This window comes from Trichomycterus rosablanca, chromosome 17 (assembly GCF_030014385.1).
Source record: "Trichomycterus rosablanca isolate fTriRos1 chromosome 17, fTriRos1.hap1, whole genome shotgun sequence".
Lineage (NCBI taxonomy): Eukaryota > Metazoa > Chordata > Actinopteri > Siluriformes > Trichomycteridae > Trichomycterus > Trichomycterus rosablanca.
In genome coordinates this window covers 20,846,007-20,867,664 of record NC_086004.1, presented here as the reverse complement: position 1 = coordinate 20,867,664, position 21,658 = coordinate 20,846,007, and the positions used below count along the sequence as shown (strand labels likewise).

At 41.7% G+C, this 21,658-nt stretch overlaps 1 protein-coding gene across 2 annotated transcripts in view; it reads right to left on the bottom strand.

Moving 5' to 3' along the window:
• zfhx3b (zinc finger homeobox 3b) overlaps nucleotides 1-21,658 on the bottom strand; it is a 173,497-nt gene that overhangs the window by 99,869 nt on the left and 51,970 nt on the right. The window lies entirely within an intron of this gene.

The following is a 21,658-nucleotide window of genomic DNA, read 5'->3' as shown; positions in this document are numbered from 1 at the left end:
ACTAAAGTGCGAGATCTAATAGTGGAAAATGACAGAGTGCTCATTACGGTAGATTAGGTACTTAAATACAATACCTCAGACATGCATTAATAAGTTGGCTCAGATGGCTCTTCCTGTCATATCAGCAAGTTAACATCTTTTATCTTCATCTTCCAAACAACACTCAGAGTCTACCATGCTCCAAATTCCCGCATACATCCGTTTTTAATTAACGCTCAGTCTGAGAAACAGTAACAGAATAACTTAATGGATAAAGAAGCTCCATTGTCCCACTAATTAGACACAGTAAAACAAGCCATCAGCACATGATCCATCTCCCACACCCAGACAGTGGAAGCTGAGGCTTGCGAAATTCATCAGGCAGCCTAGTTTAGGACATCCACAATAGACAAAGGACAAACTTTAGCTAATGACTTTTAACTGTTAACCTACTTTTACTGGTTGCCAATTGCCCATTACCCAGCAAGCCTAAATACATCAAGCGAGTATTAGCAAGGTTTTCATTAGATACAAAAATAAATTACAATCTGTGTTGAAGCTAGCAATATTTATGTCTTACTTTCTCCTATATTTAGACTAACTAAGCTGTAAATTAAAATGCAGTCACAGTTTGACCTGGAGTTACCTTAAACCTAGGAACCCTAGCTAATTTTTGGTTACCTTATTATCTAAGCCTCTAATTTTGTATTTATTTATTTAATTGGGATTTTAACGTCATGTTTTACACTTTGGTTTTATTTATGACAGGAACGGTAGTTACTCATTACACAAGATTCATCAGTTCACAAGTCATAGACAATTTAGTGTCTCCAGTTCACCTCACTTGCATGTCTTTGGACTGTAGGTGGAAACCGGAGCACCCGGAGGAAACCCACGCGGACACGGGGAGAACATGCAAACTCCACACAGAAAGGACCTGGACCGCCCCACCTGGAGATCGAACCCAGGACCTTCTTGCTGTGAGGCGACAGTGCTACCCACCTAGCCACCGTGCTGCCCTCCTCTAATTTTGTAACTCAGAAGAAAAGCCTTACAAACTACATGTTATTTTGTATATCACTGCATTTATGGTAACTAAAGATTTTTGATATTAACATTGTTATGAATTATGCATAATTTTCCACATTCTTAAGTAAACAGACTTTTACTTTCAATTATATATTAAATACTTTTAATTTACTCCAGAAATCTCTTCAGGAATAGTTAGGGTAGCATGTTTGTGGTCTAATCATATAAAAATGCGCTATTGAGATGCAATATATATATATATATATATATATATATATATATATATATACAGTGTATCACAAAAGTGAGTACACCCCTCACATTTCTGCAGATATTTAAGTATATCTTTTCATGGGACAACACTGACAAAATGACACTTTGACACAATGAAAAGTAGTCTGTGTGCAGCTTATATAACAGTGTAAATTTATTCTTCCCTCAAAATAACTCAATATACAGCCATTAATGTCTAAACCACCGGCAACAAAAGTGAGTACACCCCTTAGTGAAAGTTCCTGAAGTGTCAATATTTTGTGTGGCCACCATTATTTCCCAGAACTGCCTTAACTCTCCTGGGCATGGAGTTTACCAGAGCTTCACAGGTTGCCACTGGAATGCTTTTCCACTCCTCCATGACGACATCACGGAGCTGGCGGATATTCGATACTTTGCGCTCCTCCACCTTCCGCTTGAGGATGCCCCAAAGATGTTCTATTGGGTTTAGGTCTGGAGACATGCTTGGCCAGTCCATCACCTTTACCCTCAGCCTCTTCAATAAAGCAGTGGTCGTCTTAGAGGTGTGTTTGGGGTCATTATCATGCTGGAACACTGCCCTGCGACCCAGTTTCCGGAGGGAGGGGATCATGCTCTGCTTCAGTATTTCACAGTACATATTGGAGTTCATGTGTCCCTCAATGAAATGTAACTCCCCAACACCTGCTGCACTCATGCAGCCCCAGACCATGGCATTCCCACCACCATGCTTGACTGTAGGCATGACACACTTATCTTTGTACTCCTCACCTGATTGCCACCACACATGCTTGAGACCATCTGAACCAAACAAATTAATCTTGGTCTCATCAGACCATAGGACATGGTTCCAGTAATCCATGTCCTTTGTTGACGTCTTCAGCAAACTGTTTGCGGGCTTTCTTGTGTAGAGACTTCAGAAGAGGCTTCCTTCTGGGGTGACAGCCATGCAGACCAATTTGATGTAGTGTGCGGCGTATGGTCTGAGCACTGACAGGCTGACCCCCCACCTTTTCAATCTCTGCAGCAATGCTGACAGCACTCCTGCGCCTATCTTTCAAAGACAGCAGTTGGATGTGAAGCTGAGCACGTGCACTCAGCTTCTTTGGACGACCAACGCGAGGTCTGTTCTGAGTGGACCCTGCTCTTTTAAAACGCTGGATGATCTTGGCCACTGTGCTGCAGCTCAGTTTCAGGGTGTTGGCAATCTTCTTGTAGCCTTGGCCATCTTCATGTAGCTCAACAATTCGTCTTTTAAGATCCTCAGAGAGTTCTTTGCCATGAGGTGCCATGTTGGAACTTTCAGTGACCAGTATGAGAGAGTGTGAGAGCTGTACTACTAAATTGAACACACCTGCTCCCTATGCACACCTGAGACCTAGTAACACTAACAAATCACATGACATTTTGGAGGGAAAATGACAAGCAGTGCTCAATTTGGACATTTAGGGGTGTAGTCTCTTAGGGGTGTACTCACTTTTGTTGCCGGTGGTTTAGACATTAATGGCTGTATATTGAGTTATTTTGAGGAAAGAATAAATTTACACTGTTATATAAGCTGCACACAGACTACTTTTCATTGTGTCAAAGTGTCATTTTGTCAGTGTTGTCCCATGAAAAGCTATACTTAAATATCTGCAGAAATGTGAGGGGTGTACTCACTTTTGTGATACACTGTATATATATATATATATATATATATATATATAGTCTTCCACTGCTGGGGGGATCCCTGGTTGCAGTAAAGGTGGGTGGGTATCTTGCTGCTCACGCCTCCTCCGACCTGCACGCAGCCCTTAGCCAACCCTTTTTACCCATGCATTCTGCACAGGCTCCTCTCTATCTGCTAACCAGGGTCCTTACAGAGCGTTTGAAGACCCCTTCCACGTAGTCCGGTCATTACGCCCTAGCAGAAACGTGTCTACTGCAGGCACTGTCAATTATGCCTGCTAGATAGTGCCCAATCGTGCGGGGGCAAAGTCGAGTTTTGAACCGAGGAGTTCAGAATCTCGGTGCTGGTGTGCTAGCGGAATATCCCGCCATTTTTGCTTTTTGTCCACAGGCAATTTGGCTACTTCTATTTGAGTTTTTATATTTCTTATTTTCAATGCTTTAACATAAGTAATTAACATGTTATTTAAAATGTATTTAATAAATATGCAATAATTTTTCTTATGGTGTTTAATGCAATAAGCTAAATATTACAAACACTTTAGCAATCCTCATTAAACAGAGGTCGCACATTCAAGAGCTATAGGTGTCCTAAGCAGAGAAGAGGTTTAGACACAGACCGCAATTTAGAGCGAGCCGGTGACATGAAATGATAACAAGAGATACTGCTGAGCTAATAATTTTATTTAAAGGATAGAGGCAGCATTGATTAAAGGGGGCAACCAGACTGAAACCAATAAATCCAGCGTGCCCTTTCACCCTCCTATGCTGAATATTACATGAGCAAACTTTCCCGGCAGCATGCTAACTGCCATGTCCTGCCTGATTAGCACATTTGCTGCGTGCACTTGATTTATTTACTTATTTACTAAGAGATGCAAATTTCACTGCTGATCAGACAATGTGTCTGCAGCCCCTGATCCCCAAATATATTAACAACAGAGGGCTTGGCCAGGGAGATTGATAATGTCTGACTCCCTCTCCATGAATATCTGATGAAAGTGCCCTACCACCTCCAGCACCACCCACTTCTATATTCAACCCCCGTCACCTCAGTCCAGCATATAGAACCAACCAAAAGCACTGGATTCAGCTTCTAGCACATTCTGCATTTTCATTAGGTCAGTTTTGCGTACATTAAAGTAAATTCTCTTTAACTGAATAAACATTATTGGGACCGTTAAATTCTATAATTCATATCCAGTGACTCCCAATTTGGTGATCTCCAATAACATCCCACTAAACAGGCTGCTGGATTACTCTTCTACTAGTACATATGCAGACAGCTTCCACTAGCAAACCAGTCAAAAACTGAACCTTCTTGCAGATTAAATTTTTAAATTAAATTCTGCACAGGCGCCTCTCTATCTGCTAACCAGGGTCCTTACACAGCGTTTGAAGACCCCACCCAAATAGTTCAATCATCCCGCCATAGCAGAAACGTGTCTGCTAGATGGTGCCCAGCCGACCGGTGGCAACAAGTTCAGGAGTTCAGAATCTTGGTGCGGGTGTGCTAGCGGAATATCCCACTGATGAAAGTGCCCTACCACATGGGTGGGTAGATATTACGTTGATGGCCAGTAAAGGTCTGCTTCCAAAGCGGCACCTGGGTAAATCATGAGACCAGCAGTAATAAGGGCACAGGCAGATGCACAGGTGCTTTTAGAAAGAGAATTGCATAGATGGCCTTCTTGTTCAGACTGTACAGTAGCCATCAACCACAAATTACAGTCCACTGTGATAGCTGTGAGAATAACAATACCTGTAATCCTGATCTTGCAGGATTGTATAGGAGTCTTTAAACCTTATATTTAAACAAACACGGTCAAAGAGTTAGCCTGGTTGTCATCTGAAAAGGATGAAAAACAATAAATAAAAGTGATTTTTTTAATGGGACTTTTCATTAGACAGGATTTTCCGGATGAATAAAAGGGGAATTACAGGTTTGGATATCTGATATGCATATTCACCTTCCTAGGGGGCAGGCCTCTAGAGTCCTGGCACCCTCCAGAATCTCCTGGGGAATTAACCTCCACTCAAGTCCAGATGGGAACCACTACATGGTACAGCGCCGGGTCCACCGCCCCTCCCATCCCACTCCAGTCTCTCAAGCTGTTCCTAGAGAACGATCCTCTCTCATTCATTCCTGCCCTGCAATGGGTCTTGCTCTGAAGCAAAAATGGCCTAAAGACTACTTTCAGTGACAGGGCTTTTCTCTTAGATCCAGCTATCACGTTGGCTAGCCAACAAAGGGTTAGGGTGCTTATTGAAAAATCAATGCAATAAATTCTAAGAAAGTTAGAGGAAGATGTGTGAGGAAAAGGCTTCCATTGATAGAGCAGGTAAGCTCTTTGATGCTGCACTAGAGACCTGTTCATTGATGTGTGTGTGTGTGTGTGTGTGTGTGTGTGTTGCCTCTTAAGGTAAAAGAGGAAGAGTAGTTTCTCCATGCATGTGGGATTATTAAAGCTAAGCAGTTGTACCCTGCTGCAGCTTAAGTCCATTCTAATGCCCAACAAAATACACTGATCAGCCATAACATTAAAACCACCTCCTTGTTTCTACACTCACTGTCCATTTTATCAGCTCCACTTATCAAATAGAAGCACTTTAAAGTTCTACAATTACTGACTGTAGCCCATCTGTTTCTCTACATACATTTTTAACCTGCTTTCACCCAGTTCTTCAATGATCAGGACCACCACAGAGCAGGTATTACTTAGGTGGTGTGTTAGTGTGAGTTTTGAAATACCGTGTTCACTCACTGTCCACTCTATTAGACACTCCTACCTAGTTGGTCCACCTTGTAGATGTAAAGTCAGAGACATTCGCTCATCTATTGCTGCTGTTTGAGTTGGTCATCTTCTAGACCTTCATCAGTGGTCACAGGACTCTGCCCACGGGCGCTGTTGGTTGGATATATTTTTGGTTGGTGGACTATTCTCAGTCCAGCAGTGACAGTGAGGTGTTTAAAAACTCCAGCAGCGCTGCTGTGTCTGATCCACTCATACCAGCACCATGTCACTGCAGTGCTGAGAATGATCCACCACCCAAATGATACCTACTCTGTGGTGGTCCTGTGGGGGTCCTGACTATTGAAGAACAGCATGAAAGTGGGCTAACAAAGCATGCAGAGAAATAGATGGACTACAGTACTTCTAAGTAAGTGGAGCTGATAAAATGGACAGTGAGTGTAGAAACAAGGAGGTGATTTTAATGTTATGGCTGATCTGTGTATCTTGCTTGCCCTAATCCTAGGTTCTGACATCCCATGCTGACCTGTTATCATAAGGTATTTGTGTTAAGGTGCTGAGTGTTAATGTAGTTTAATATAAGTTCTTAATATCTCACGCAAGCAGGCTCACAACGTTCTCCTCAAACACACCCAACGATCATAACATGACATAAAATGGCGGTAAAATTGCTAAATTGATAAATGACTGTAAGAGAACCTGGCAGCATAGCATACAGTAGCACTGTGGCTGGCACCAGAGCTTTATGCAATAAAATTCACTCAATAACGCAATCATTAATATGTGGTAAACAGAGAACCCTGAACTCTCCCTTCCCTCCGCTCATGCTCATTCTCCTGGGTGTTTAATGTAGACACAGGAAAGCTTCAGCGCTGCTCTTGCTCCAAGAGGAAAAAAGTCACCTCAGGTCGATGGCACTCAGGCTGTAAACACGGTTTCCCGTAAAATCAATGATCTTCAGTCCTAGCTATCAGTCTAAGCTACAGAAATAGAAATAGCAGTGGCTGCAATGAGGCTGAGCTTGGGGCAGGGTAGCGAGGTGCAGGACAGAGGGAATCAGTGCTTTACACCAACTGCACACTCGCATACCGCTAATTGCTCCCAGGACATTATTATTAGCTGTTTCTGCTCTAGGACGTAAACCCCAATTTTGGTGATAAATCTTTTGTTTTTAAAAAAATACGCAGTACTTTTCATAGGTGTAAATTGTTTTTACAGCAGTGAAGCTATGATGCCACACTAACAATTAGTTAACAGGAGCCGTACAAGCAAAAGTTATCATGGCAGTACAAGCAAAAACAGGTTCAAGGCAGAAAATAGGGATTTCCATGTAAAAACAGAGTGTCTCTTTACTTTCGGAGAGTGTGTTGGAAAGGCCTCCTCGGTGTAATTAGAAGCAGTTAATTAGCTGTGGGTTAATTACCCGTTTCGAAAAAAAAATGTAAAGCTGGTAAAGAAAGAAGATGAGCTGGTGGGGTGGCAAGGCACAGGAAAAGGAGGTAGGCACGCAGCAGGAAGCTACCCGTCTCCTGCCAATTAGCAAGCAGCATGGGGGGCCGGTGAAGAAGCAAGGTTTGGACTACAAATGAAGCGCTGACTCAAATTAGCTTTCACACAGTCTGCAGAATTAACATCATAATCAACGCAGCTTCATCCGCCATATAAAAACGCATTCCATTAGACGTTCAGCGCTCACTGTTGTTTTTGCTAAGCGATCCTATTTGCCTGAAAGCGACTCCTTTTTTATTTTAAAATTACATAAAAACTATATGATACAGCTTCTAAAAAGGCATTTTTGTCACCACCTTGATCCAATAAATCCAAAGGTATAATTAGGCCATCCCCTCATTGAAGTAACCCTTCTAGCCTAGCAGATCCACAGTGTCAGCATGTGCTAGAAGTAGAATACAGAAGTAAACTGCAGATGTGTGTGTCTGATTCAGTGTGAGTGTGTGTGTGTGTGTGTGTGTGTGTGTGTGTGTGTGCACTCTTATGTAGCCAAACCGACACGCCTCCCGCTTTCTGATATGCCATACAAAGATTTGCTTATCAGGCCTCATGTAAATGACTACAACTGTTGAACTTTAGATGACCCTCCGTGCCGACTTTTAAGACGCTGCCCAGGTCACCGCAGCCAGAAATGTCTGCGATACACATCCAGTTTAAGTCTGTGTGTCTAAAAGCACACTACAAATGGAGGAAACTTACTTTGGTAAATATCTGCCATATCTCAGTTCAGCTTCACTGTAATAAATCTTAAGCAATGCCTGCCCTCTTTTCCAGCATCCCAACACAACATAACTGAATATGTAAAAATATAAGTCAATCTACAATGTTTCATCCATGGACATTCCAGTTTATAAGGTATTACCAAGGTAAACCTCTGATGTTAAATAATAAAGCCTGGCTTGTCAACACAGGAGACCTTATATATTTATGGACCTCGCTTTGCAAACAGGATACATATACACCTATCAGGCATAACATCAACTCCACTCCATGTTGGAGCACTTTGTAGTTCTACAATTACTGACTGTAGTCCATCTGTTTCTCTACATACCTTTTTAGCTTGCTTTCACCCTGTTCTTCAATGGCCAAGACCCCCACAGGACCACCACAGAGCAGGTATTGTTTAGGTGGTGGATCATTCTCAGCACTGCAGTGACTGGTATGAGTGGATCAGACACAGCAGCACTGCTGGAGTTTTTAAACACTGTGTCCACTCACTGTTCACTCTATTAGACACTCCTACCTAGTTGGTCCACCTTGTAGATGTAAAGTCAGAGACGATCGCTCATCTATTGCTGCTGTTTGAGTTGATCATCTTTGAGATCTTCATCAGTGGTCACAGGACGCCATCCACAGGGCGCTGTTGGCTGGATATTTTTGGTTGGTAGACTATTCTCAGTCCAGCAGGGATAGTGATGTGTTTAAAAAACTCCAGCAGCGCTGCTGTGTCTTATCTACTCATACAAGCACAACACAGGGTGAAAGCAGACTAAAAAGGTATATAGAGAAACAGATGGACTACAGTCAGTAATTGTACTAGAACTACAAAGTGCTCCCATATGGTAAGTGGAGCTCATAAAATGGACAGTGCATGTAGAAACAAGGAGGTGGTTCTAATGTTATGCCTGATCGGTGTAGTTTGAGACATATATATTTTATTTTATATAATTGAGTTGGTACATCTGTCAGCAATGAGTGCTGCTAAAACACCTGACCTCAGTAATTAATTACAAGGGGTGTACACAAACTTTTGACCATAAAATGCATTCTTAGCTATAGATAAAAAGGAAAAGAACACTGTTTGTTGACTCAGATGGAAACATAGACGCAGAAACCAAACACAAAGATCAGTTTGTTCCTTATCTATGCTTAAAAAGACAGAAGGAGCTCTACGTGGCATGGCACTCAACACCAGACATTCACCACTCTTTACTAACCTCACCTTTATAATCTGGCTTGGTCTCTTTTTCTTACTCTCTCTCACTCCCTTACTCACTCACTGACTTACTTACTCACTTACACACACATACACACACCCCAGTCTGCAGTTAAGGCAACCGCAAACACTGTTGTTAAAATGATCAATACCATTGAAATATTAAACCGAAGCCACATTATTGATTGCAAGGCAGATGATAAAACTGTTTATTATCATAATCACTAAAGCTCTATGTGAGCATTTTAGAGAGGGATTTAGGGTGTACCTGGTGCCACGGGATACCCCAACCTATCACTCTTTATGCAGCCTATTTAGGCTTCCTTCTGGACGTGTGTAAAAACAAATACACATACAAGTCCAAAGACAAAAGTAAGGTACTCAAATATGACCTGGTCTTACACCAGGACATGCCTTTAATCATGGTTCTTTTTCTTTTTTTAACAAATCTGTAAACGAAATATCTCAGTAATGACCCAGGTCCACACCTGGTAAAATACAGCCAAGAATAAGAGCACCTGGAATTAGCCGAATTATCCAGGAAGCTTGTTCTTAAAGGATCGTGTATCCATCCTTTTTTTTTTTTTTTAATTATGTCCTGGGGCGAACACTAACACATTGTAAGAATGTAGGTGTGGGCAAGTTGTAACACAAGAGAGGACAAGTTTAAAAGTTGACTTAAGAGGACACGTCAAATAGTACAGAATGCACAGTCACCCTATTAAACGAGTGGCGACGAGTCTGCCGGAAGAGCCAGGCATTAAGTAAAGGCCACTGAGGCCGGTAAAGTGGCAGTGTACAAACAGACACTGAGATGTCTTGGTACTTCCAGAGAGGGCAGAAAGGGGAAAGCAATTAGCCCAGGTGTGTTGTTGAGTGTTAAAACCTAGGCTGAAATATGATATGATGATAAGATGGTACGGCATGAGCATGATGAGAGATAGGAAAGAGCACAACCAGGTGAATGAGTGCAGTGTGATTAAAAGACTATAAGCTTTGACTACACCGATCAGCCATAACATTAAAACCACCTCCTTGTTTCTACACTCACTGTCCATTTTATCAGCTCCACTTACCATATAGAAGTACTTTGTAGTTCTACAATTACTATAGTTTTTTTTAACCTGCTTTCACCCTGTTCCTCAATGGTCAGGACCTCCACAGGACCACTACAGAGTAGGTATTATGTAGGTGGTGGATCATTCTCAGCACTGCAGTAATACTGACATGGTGGTGGTGTGTTAGTGTGTGTTGTGCCACAGCAATGCTGATGGAGTTTATAAACACCTCACTGTCACTGCTGGACTGAGAATAGTCCGCCAACCAAAAACATCCAGCCAACAGCGCCCCATGGGCAGCGTCCTGTGACCACTGATGAAGGTCTAGAAGATGACCAACTCAAACAGCAGCAATAGATGAGCGATCGTCTCTGACTTTACGTCTACAAGGTGGACCAACTAGGTAGGAGTGTCTAATAGAGTGGACAGTGAGTGGACACGGTATTTAAAAACTCCAGCAGCGCTGCTGTGTCTGATCCACTCATACCAGCACAACACACACTCACTGCAGTGCTGAGAATGATCCACCACCTACATAATACCTGCTCTGTGGTGATCCTGTTGAGGTCCTGACCATTGAGGAACAGGGTGAAAGCAGGTTAAAAAAAACTATAGTAATTGTAGAACTACAAAGTGCTTCTATATGGTAAGTGGAGCTGATAAAATGGACAGTGAGTGTAGAAACAAGGAGGTGGTTTTAATGTTATGGCTGATTAGTGTATTTACCCCATGCTTCCATTCTTCCTAGACTTCATTGCATAAAGGAAAAGAAGTTGAAGACAATTTGACATAGCCTTAATTCTGGGGTGCAGATTTCTCAGATAAATGATTACTCGGCTTCTTTAAAGACCCGCGCTGCCCTCGTTCACTCTACACTGGACATGTGTTAAAGTCATTAATGACAAAGACGTAGAAAAAATAAAAAATCTTTCTGGTACACAAATATTTCTTTTATGGGTCCTGGCTCAGTCCAAACCCTTATCCTGGGAAAGAACTGAGCAGCACTTTAATACATAAACCTCGAGGGACGACCACTGCTTTCTGCAGTTTCCTTTTCACATCCTTTAAGGAATTATGGCATGTTAATAAAGTAAAGGAAACAATATGGCCTGCGTAGAAAAATGGGGGAGTGTTATTGCCGTGAATGTTCAAACTATTCAGAAAAAAACGGTGACCGAGGTAGGAAAAGAGGCCTAAACCCAGTCCTTTTGTGGTTCGCTTCATTTATAAGAATCGCCCAGGAGTTAGCAGTACTGCCAGGAAAAATGAAAGGGATATTAAATGATTTCTTTTAATGCCTGGCTATTCTTGTACAGAGGTGGAGTATTTCTGCAATTAGTAACTCATGCTCACACGTACAGGCAGACTATTGCTGTAGACGCACATGCCAGACGAACCAGTCTCCTCGGCTATGGGAACATAAACAAAACGAAGCTGACACACGTAATGACATTGATTATATTCATTCTTCTGTAATTTGCAACAGCTCCATGTTTTTTTTTTGGTTTCAACAGGGTTCTGTGTTTCAAATTTAAAATTCAGGCCTGAGAAAAGCACAGATTTGTTTAATTATTAGCAATTTAATAAAGTGGTTTTTCGCTCTGGTTGACAGTCGACATTACCACCATAAAACCTTACGACGGGAGCGTATTGGGACGGCACGTGTACATTAGTCGAACGAGAGTTCGTTCCAACAGCCGTTTTTTAGGGACTCAGCCAAGACATCTAGTGATGTGACACACATTCGTTTGGAGCAACAAGAAACTGTCAACAGCGGAAGACCGGGAAGGAAAATCCAAAGAGAAAACAAGTTGTTAAGAGTGTAACAAGGTAGCCCAGAGGGTAATGCTGAAAGATGCCTGGGATCTGAGAGTAAAGGAAAGAACAAAACATCAAACATATCCTTACTGACTGCGAGCATGTTGAGGCCTGCATAAGGAAAACCTAATTTAGCTAAGTTGGGGAGGAAAACAAGTCAAGTGCCAAACTTCTGCTGCCAAGTATGTGCAGCTTATTTAATTATAAGGTCGTATTGTATGTCCTACCTGTCCCAAGGTGTTTGGAACTAGTTTTTTTTTTCAATGTCCTAAGCAAACGTGACGAAAATGGTTCCATATGCACCTGTAGGTTATCTGTTCAACATCATTATGGGTCATTCTCTCTGGTGGTGGTGTGTTAGTGTGTGTTGTGCTGGTGTGAGTGGATAAGACACAGCAATGCTGATGAAGTTTTTAAACACCTCACTGTCCCTGCTAGACTAAGAATAGTCCACCAACCAAAAACATCCAGCCAACAGCGCCCCGTGGGCAGCGTCCTGTGACCACTGATGAAGATCTCAAAGATGACCAACTCAAACAGCAGCAATAGATGAGCGATCGTCTCTAACTTTTCGTCTACAAGGTGGACCAACTAGGTAGGAGTTCCCAATAGAGTGGACAGTGAGTGGACACGGTGTTTAAAAACTCCAGCAGCGTTGCTGTGTCTGATCCACTCATACCAACACAACACACACTAACACACCACCACCATGTCAGTGTCACTGCAGTGCTGAGAATGATCCACCACCTAAATAATACCTGCTCTTTGGTGGTCTTGTGGGGGTCCTGACCATTGATGAACAGGGTGAAAGCAGGTTAAAAAGGTATGTAGAGAAACAGATAGACTACAGTCAGTAATTGTAGAACTACAAAGTGCTCCTATATGGTAGGTGAAGCTGATCAAATGGACAGTGAGTGTAGAAACAAGGAGGAGGTTTTGATGTTATAGCATCATTTCATGTGGCATCTACAGCTTAGTTGTAAGGGTAGATGGGTAGACGTACAGACAAAGATACGAAACTCATGAAAAGCAAACACACTGGAATGGGAGCTCAACATGATGAAAATCCAAGGTAGATAAGTAGATCTTCACTGCACCGATTTCCATCTCTGTCATGCTGTAGAAGTGAGGTCAACAGGTCACAGCCGGGACGAGAACCTGTGCATTCCACAGAGGACAGAAACATTTTCTCGGGGTGTTTTTGTGTGTGTGTGTTTTTCTTCACTCCTTTACTTCAGAATCTGGCAGTTAAATATTAACCAGAAATGTTTTCCCTCACAACTGCACATAGAGAGAGATAATCTACTAGGGATTTGTCCAGGTGTAACAACAGTCAAGGGCTCCAGCTAAGATGTGGTGTAGTATGTTGTGTTTCGCTGTAAGCTTGGATCGAGCAGGGTGGAGAAAAGGGCCAAGCATGGGGCCAGAACTGCCTCAGTGTAATTTACATTGCTGCATAATTAGCCGCAGGATCAGGGGCTCCACCTCGATAAAAAAGCTTATTTTTGGCAGTGTGGGTCAAAGAATATTATAAACGTAGACAAGAACACACATCTACACCACCTACAAGCCTACTGTACTGGTCCTGGACCTCTGAGGCTGGCTCGATGTCCAATATTGCCCATTCCAAGAATACACCATGTATGTCCCAGTATGGGGCATAAGGCAACAGTGCTGAGTCAGACAAATGTGATATTTTCAGCTATGACTATATCCACTTGTCAGTCTTCTTACAACACTTTATATATATTATATTGTTTATGCATTTTCTCCCTTTTAACGCGTCCAATTGCCCGATTGCGTCATGCTTCCTCTCCACCAATGCCGATCCCCGCTCTGATTGAGGAGAACAAAGCTAACCCACGGCCCCTCCGACACGTAGGCAGCAGCTGTATGCATTTTGTCACCTACACTTCGACGAGTGCAATGCGGATCAGCACTGTGTACGGAGAGACACACCCTGACATAACTCTTTTCCCCGTCTCTGTGCAGGCACCATCAATCAGCCAGCAGAGGTCGTAGTTGCATCAGTTATGAGGAGACCCTATCCGGCTTACTACTACCCCACCCGTCTGAACAACAGGCCAATCGTTGATCATGTGGCCGCTCAGCCCAGCCGATACGATGTATTCGAGATCCTAGCTCTGGTGTTTTTACCACTGTGCCACCTGAGCGGCCTTCTTACAACACTTTTTATGGGAATTTGTGCCCATTTAGTCTGCTGGGCACTGATGTCAGCCAAGAAAGCCTCAATTAATGTTCCAGTTCATTCCAAAGCTGTTAAGTAGGGATGGAGTTTCTTTAAACCAAGTTTTTCTTCATGTCTTTATAGATTTTAATTGTGCACAGGGGCACAGTCATGCCGGAGGGCCTTCCCTAAACTGCTGCTGCAAAGTTAGAAGCATCAAATTTCCTTTATGTAATTGATTTAGTAAACATGTTAGCAATTGTTATTACTTCTGTCCATATAGTGTTTCTTTGCCATAGCTAAATCATATTTGGGCCCTTTAAGAGCACACACGTCGCATTATTAATGGCCCGTTTATATATACACCTGTCGATCATTTCTAATCAAGATGGGAGTGGGGACAGGAAGCGAGGTGGATTAGCACCTGTATGATTCCCTGTGACATACAAGACAGACCTGAATGGCTTGCTGAGCACCAGTTAAGCTAAAATCATAATACAAAAGACTGTTGTGTTACATGTGTGTATAGTGCATTGTTTAAGATGCTGTTAATAAACTGAGGGAACAGCTTTTGGCCCCATTTGCCTATCTGCAATGCATTCACAGCCACAGTCTCACAACGGTTGTGGACAAAGCCGAGCTGAACTGGGACAAGACTAGCAAAACAGCATACATGACAACAACAGTCACGCAAAAGCAAGTCAGTTCGGGGTTTTCACTCAGACTAATTCCTCCATCAGACTATAGCCCTGATCTTTGTGTAGAGCTCCGCAGAGGGATCTCCAGATTAAATTGGCGGCTTTAATTAATTTAAATAAACAATGTCATTGTTTTGTCATTGAGAAAGCATGTCAGTGGCCAAAATTAGCACACGGTCTGTAAAACGAAGGCGGTTACAATCTTGATCTGAGCCTTTGAATCATAAGAGATAGTAGCACATGCCGACCGTCTGCGCTCGTGCCAGATATACTGTAAATAAAACTGCTGAGCTTCTAACTTTGGATAGGCGCTGATGCCAGCAGGCTGGGCATGCAAGGGTGGCCTGAAGTACAGCAAGACATCATGGGAAACAAGACACATGGCTTACAGTGTAAAACACACACACACACTAAGCACTACAGCAAGCGTACGCGCAACTTCACGGTCAGTCAAGTCAGCATTTTCCTAAGCTTTATCAAATCTTCCACTTTATCCAATAATGAACCAATAACACTGCTCACACCGGCTCTGGAATAATATCTCTTCAATATTCTACGCGACAGGTCGGCCAGCTGGAATTTTGGAGGCCAGGTTTCAGGGATTAGTCCAGCACTACTTATCTTCTATGCAAATAGTGCTTTTAAAACGGCAAGCACAGGTCAGCAGATGCATACATTTGCATAAGCTATACAGTTGGGTAAAGGTGTCATTCCACTCCAAACCTCAAAGTGCATGTGAGGTCGACAACGACCTTGTGTCCAGCCCTGACAGATGCCTTGTTTTGAATGAGGGACTGTGTAAGGGACTGTATAATTGGCCCAGGACCCTTAATTGGGGAGGTCTAATTGGTGTGGACTCCACTGTGGCAGGTGTACCCGTTTGCAGAGGGGGCAGGGAAGTTAGTGGCTGGACCATGTTACAACCATACAAGGACAAGACCTCTCGAAAACTACAGTGGAGGACGATATTGGACTTGATATGACAAATAGATCAATATGTGACCTCTAATAAAAATATCTCTAAATAAATACAAATATTTATTTTTATAATTAATTAATTTTTGTATAGTTTATAATTATATAAAATAGAATGAATGTTTATTTATAAATTTATATAAATAGGCAATATTTCTATAATAAATGATAAATAATTTTATAATAAATATTTTTAATAAAAATAAATACAAAGAAGGCAAGAATAAATACAAAACAAAATTAAAATAAGCAAAAATAATACAAAACAAAAACAAAAATAAAAAACAGGCAAATCTAAATATAAAGAATGAAATAAAAATAGGCAAAAATAAATACATAAAATAAAAATAGGCAAAAGTAAATACAAAACAAATAAAAATAGGCAAACATAAAATCAAAACAAAAATAAAAACAGGCAAATATAAAGAATAAAATAAAAAAATCGGCTAAAATAAATACAAAAAATACAATTAGGCAAAAATAAATACAAACAAATTGAAATAAGCAAAAAAAAAAACATTAATAAATAAATAAAAATCGGCAAAATTAAATACAAAAAATAAAAATAGACAAAAATAAATACAAAACAAAAATAAAAACAGGCAAACAAATATAAAGAATGAAATAAAAATAAGCAAAAATAAATATATTAATAAATAAATAAAAATCGGCAAAATTAAATACAAAAAATAAAAAGACAAAAATAAATTCAAAACAAAAATAAAAAACAGGCAAATATAAAGAATAAAATAAACATCGGCAAAAATAAATACAAGAAATAAATAAAAATAGGCAAAAATAAATACAAACAAATAAATAAATAAAAATAGGCAAAAAGTGGTTGTTGCAGTTGTGACGGCAGCTGACCCCACCGGTGCCAACTAATTTCCATCGTGTACATTACATTTTCTGTAGTGCTAATGTGACTGGGCAGTTATAAAAAGCATTTCACTGCTAGTTGTACCATGTTTGACCTGTATGTGACAAACTTGAAAAATGATTTGGATGATACATGACACTGTGAAGGCTGGAGGATTGATGTGCATTTTGTAATATATCTATATCATGATCTATTTTTTGTAGGTATTATTATAAAAGTTCTTGATAATATGGCTTTAGTGTTAGTGTTTTCTATGCCATATCAATAAATGCAGAGTTTTGCGTTCACGCAGGTGTGGGCTATAGCAAAATATGTCAGTCTTGCTATTGCCACAGAAGAGGCTCACGGATTACGCTCTTATCGCCAATGCAATATAATTTTAAAGAAAAGGGATAATGACAGAGTGAGGAATACTAAAAGCGACGGAGGTGTGGAGGCGTTGTTTGGCACCACGAGTAGCATAAGCAACACCTGTTGGTCTTGTTGCCACCTTGTCATTAAGGTAGCTGTAATTAGGGGCATGGCAGAGGTGTTGCTGGGTGGGGGGGGGGGGCATAGTTGTGCATTTGCCTTCCTGGACAGGTATGTTCAGAGTACCAATAGAACAATGTTCTGGCTCAGACGCCCACATACACGTATGCATTGAACACAATACTAGCACAAGCAACCCCCTCGGCGGGTATAAGATCACTAATATGAATCATTTTCTATTAAGTGTAATTCAAAGAACTGTAAGTACCTGCTGTGTGATACAGGTGGCTCAGGCGGGGTCTCCAATGAACTGAGCGTTCTCAGGAAAAATCATGCAGTAAAACCACCCCCATGCAAACACCCCCGTGCAACCACCCCCGTGCAACCACCCACTACTAAAAAGTATAGTCTTTAAATAATGGTAAAGAAATGGTCAAATAAAATAAAGGTAATAGTGTGGTAATACAGGAAAGACATGAAGAATATGATGCTTGTGTTGTGTTTCTTGGGTGGTGCAGTGGTAAAAAAACGCTAGCCCACTAAAACTGGGGTTCAAATCTCAATGGTGGTACCCACCAATCGAGCATCTACACAGACATGATTGGCTAAATCTGAAAGTGGAAATAGTTGAACAGCTTAGTAACTGCCCCTTAGTTCTACTCCCAGGCCTAGATAAGTAAGGAGGGTTATCCCAGGAAGGGCATTCGACGTAAAAACTAGGCTAAATCAGGTATGCAGACCAAAATGATTCGCTGTGGCGGCCCATCAATATAGGATGTTCAGAGCATGTTATCGCCCTGCTAGCTGCTTATCTGTTAGTCTTGATCAGAATGATGAAGTGAGTTGTGCACATGAAGAGCACATGAGGGTTTGCATGTCAAAATAATACACGTCTTACAGTCTCATCAACCAAAATGAGAAAAATAATGCCCTATTGTGCAGCATTCTTTAAATGTTACTTCTAAAGACCTAAATTATGGCCTAAACTAATCTTAGGTCTTTACAGCTCATCCGTTCATATTGCTAGATAAATGATGAACATTACTGCTAACTCATATTCAAATGTGTATTCATTTAGGTTGAACTCCTAGTCTTCATCAAAGAGCCCATCTCCCATGATCAATAACATTATGAACACCTCGCTGAGCAACCAATATTACGAATCCATTTCTTCTTCAGCTCTGGAGCTGTAATTTGAAGAAGATTAACATTCTGCCCCTCCTACTCCTTTTTATTCTAGCTGACATGATGAACACCTTCAGAGCCATGTGCAGGGTCAAGACCCTTCCTGAATGTGAGGCTCTGAAATAGTCTAGCAGTCTGTAAATTATAACCTGAGTCAGAGGGAAGATGACGGGTAGAATGTTGCATGTCAAGCCTTCCCCCATTAAAGAGCAGGTCAAAGTCACATGACTCCTCCTCTAAGGTTAAGGTCACTGAGATACTTCAGGTCAACTCCAGGTCTCTGGCCACTGAGGTTCATGGCAATACAATACAGCAATCAATCGTGGTGCTGGACCTTGGTCAATAATATAGTCCGAGACCATGGTGGGTCACCACCTGTTCTTTGGTCTCTTCCTGGGGAAGAAAAAGTGGCCTCTGTTGGTGAACCATTGCTTTGTGAGGGTTGTAATAATATCCCCAGGTCACCTCTGCTTAGGTGTCATAATTGGATCCTTTAATTAATCAGAATAATAAAATTCACAAAGTCAGCTACTGGGAGTTGCTAGACAGTTTTATGAACCATCTCACAAACAAGACCTAACACTGACATGTAGCCAAACACAGTCACACACATGTAGGCTCTTTTTCCAGCGCCAAAGACAACATCAAAAGCAACATTCCAATACTGGTATCCAACCATTTGATACCTAACACTAGTAACCCCAGTAAATATAGAGCTGGAATTTATTTTGTCCCAGTAAAAGACAATGCATCTGTCGGTGCAAATCTATCCCATTTATAAAACATCAACATAATAAGGTGTTAACAAAGGCAGAGCACACGGGTAGGCCAGAATATCTTCTCCGTATTCCTTTTCCTCTTATTTCTATGCTGTCTCGCTAAGTTCAGGTCCACAGAGGTACACAACGTCCTGTGTAGCTGCCAGGATGAGGCAGCAGTTAATTCTTGGCTGGCCATCTTACCATGCTGGATACAATGGAGAGCTTAGACCTTAGCAGGCCATGTTCCAAGCTGATCAAATGTACCCACAACATTCAATTTTTATTGAAGTGACTTACAACTGTGAGTAAACAAAATGTGTCCAGCAGTGGCAACTTGGCATTGGTGGGGCTTGAACCTATGACCTGAATCCTAGTCAGACAACTTCTTTAAATATGTTCTGTATTCTTACGAAAGCAAAACAAACCCTCATAGTGGTTGATGATTTGGCAGAAATTGTCCACATACTTCAATGTTTTCTCAATGCTCAAGCATTATGGCATTTCTTACATGGCACGTGAGAAAAAACAGATATCTGGAGTGTTGCCAATACCGATACTATTAAAGTCTGCAAAGTAACCAAGCAACTCTGAGACTGACAAAAATGAATATGGCGTATTATGTAAATAAATCCATAAAAATATGTTTCCCTCCTCTATAAAACCTGCTAAACCAGTATGTGATTATATATACATATGTGTGTGTGAGTGTGTGAATGTGTGTGTGTGTGGAAAATAACAGATACTCAGTTATTTCTCCTCCTTACCCTCACCTTGTAGTCTGAGCTATGGCCTTCTTCAGCAGGTGTCATTAGGCAGCGTAATCAGCGGCCTGTTTGCATACATATGCCAATGCTATCAATCCCTATTCATTCATTACTGCTTGAAGCTATATAATTAACACACATGCCCCCCCCGCCCACCTTGCCCAGGGGAAGGCTAATTCCTTTGCATTTCAGCAGAGGGCACAAGCAGGCTCGGTGTAGTGGGCACGGAGCCAGGAGCGCACCCTATCCCCATGGCAGGCATCTCAATCTCCGCCCCCGGCTGTCATCAACCCCGGACGAGCTCTCCTAACAAGAAGAGCCTTCCCCTTCGCCCTGCGTTAACTAAAAGCACAATTATCCAGAGAACAATGACGCTTTTTAGAGGGCCTTGTGTTGCCATTAAGGCAGTGTATCTGGTTACAGCAGCCCCCTGCTTAAGCTAATTACGGAATGCTATCTCTGCACTTCTCATTGCTTCTTAATTAAGTAGGATTCATTTAAAAAACTGGGACAAACACGTACATTTTTTTCTCTTTTTTTCTTTTTTGTTTTCCTGCCATTCCATATAAAGGCTGTTGAAAGTGACTCCATGGAACTGGCAACGCTATAACTAATCCACTCTTAACATGGAGATCCTACAGATCTAACCTGCACATTCCAGATCTCAATCCCACAAAAAATCTCAATGAAAGATGCCAAAAGATGTCCACAAACTTGCCCTATCTAAGCCTTTTTAGTCCAACTGACTCTTGGAAGAGCACATTGTTGAAGGGATTAGTCGTGGCATTTAGATATGAGGCAGACAGTAAGTGTGCTTACTGCCAGGCTAAGCATGGTTCTCAGGCCAGACAGGGTAACAGAACACCAGGTCTGTCTGCTGCCCCTTTGTGCCTGCAAACAGAGCTCAGGGCCTCTCACCAGCCCCACCATCAATAACACATTTCTATTAGGGCCGATTAAGCCACTCTTATTTCCTACCGCATCACCCCAGTGAAAGACCAAAAAAAGACAGACAGACAGACAGACAGAGATAGCGCATAGGCGGCTATCATCAGTCATCAGAAAGTGAAAAATGGGGCAGCTGAAGAAAGGTGGATGTTTGAGGGAGTTATCAAGATTTTTCATGTCTTGGCCTTGCAATTATATGCAATTAGAATTCCTGTGATCTTGTGGCTACATAAGGAATACTAAAAATATATATATTTAATGGAGAGAGTTATTGGGAGGGTGGGGAGGGTCATATAGCATGCACTGTTTCTTTTGTAGTCCAAAATGAACAGCAAATTCCAGAAGCTGCAGCAGTGCCAATCTTCGACAGGACTTGGAACGTCCTGAGCCGTTCCTAGAAGGAGGGGCTCTGTAACGAGTTGATTACCTGCGACCATTTTCGCATGCAGTCGGATGCGCAAGTCAACCTGTTGTAGTCCAAAATGAGCTGCAAATCCCAGGAGCTGCAGTTGGACTACAACGGGTCGACTTGCGCTTCTGACTGTACTCGGAAATGGCCGCAGGTAATCAACCCGTTACATTTAAGGCATTGTGACGGGCTACCTGCATGAAGATCGGCAGCTGGACATGGTTACAGAATTATGTCCTCTTGGCTTGCCATTTACAGCTTCTATATGATCTTTGGAGCGATACGATGAGTTTTGGAAACCATGCTTAAGAAACACTCATTGCCCACGAGCAGTTTTGATGGGCATAAAGCTTAGCCATTATTCAAGAGGAAGC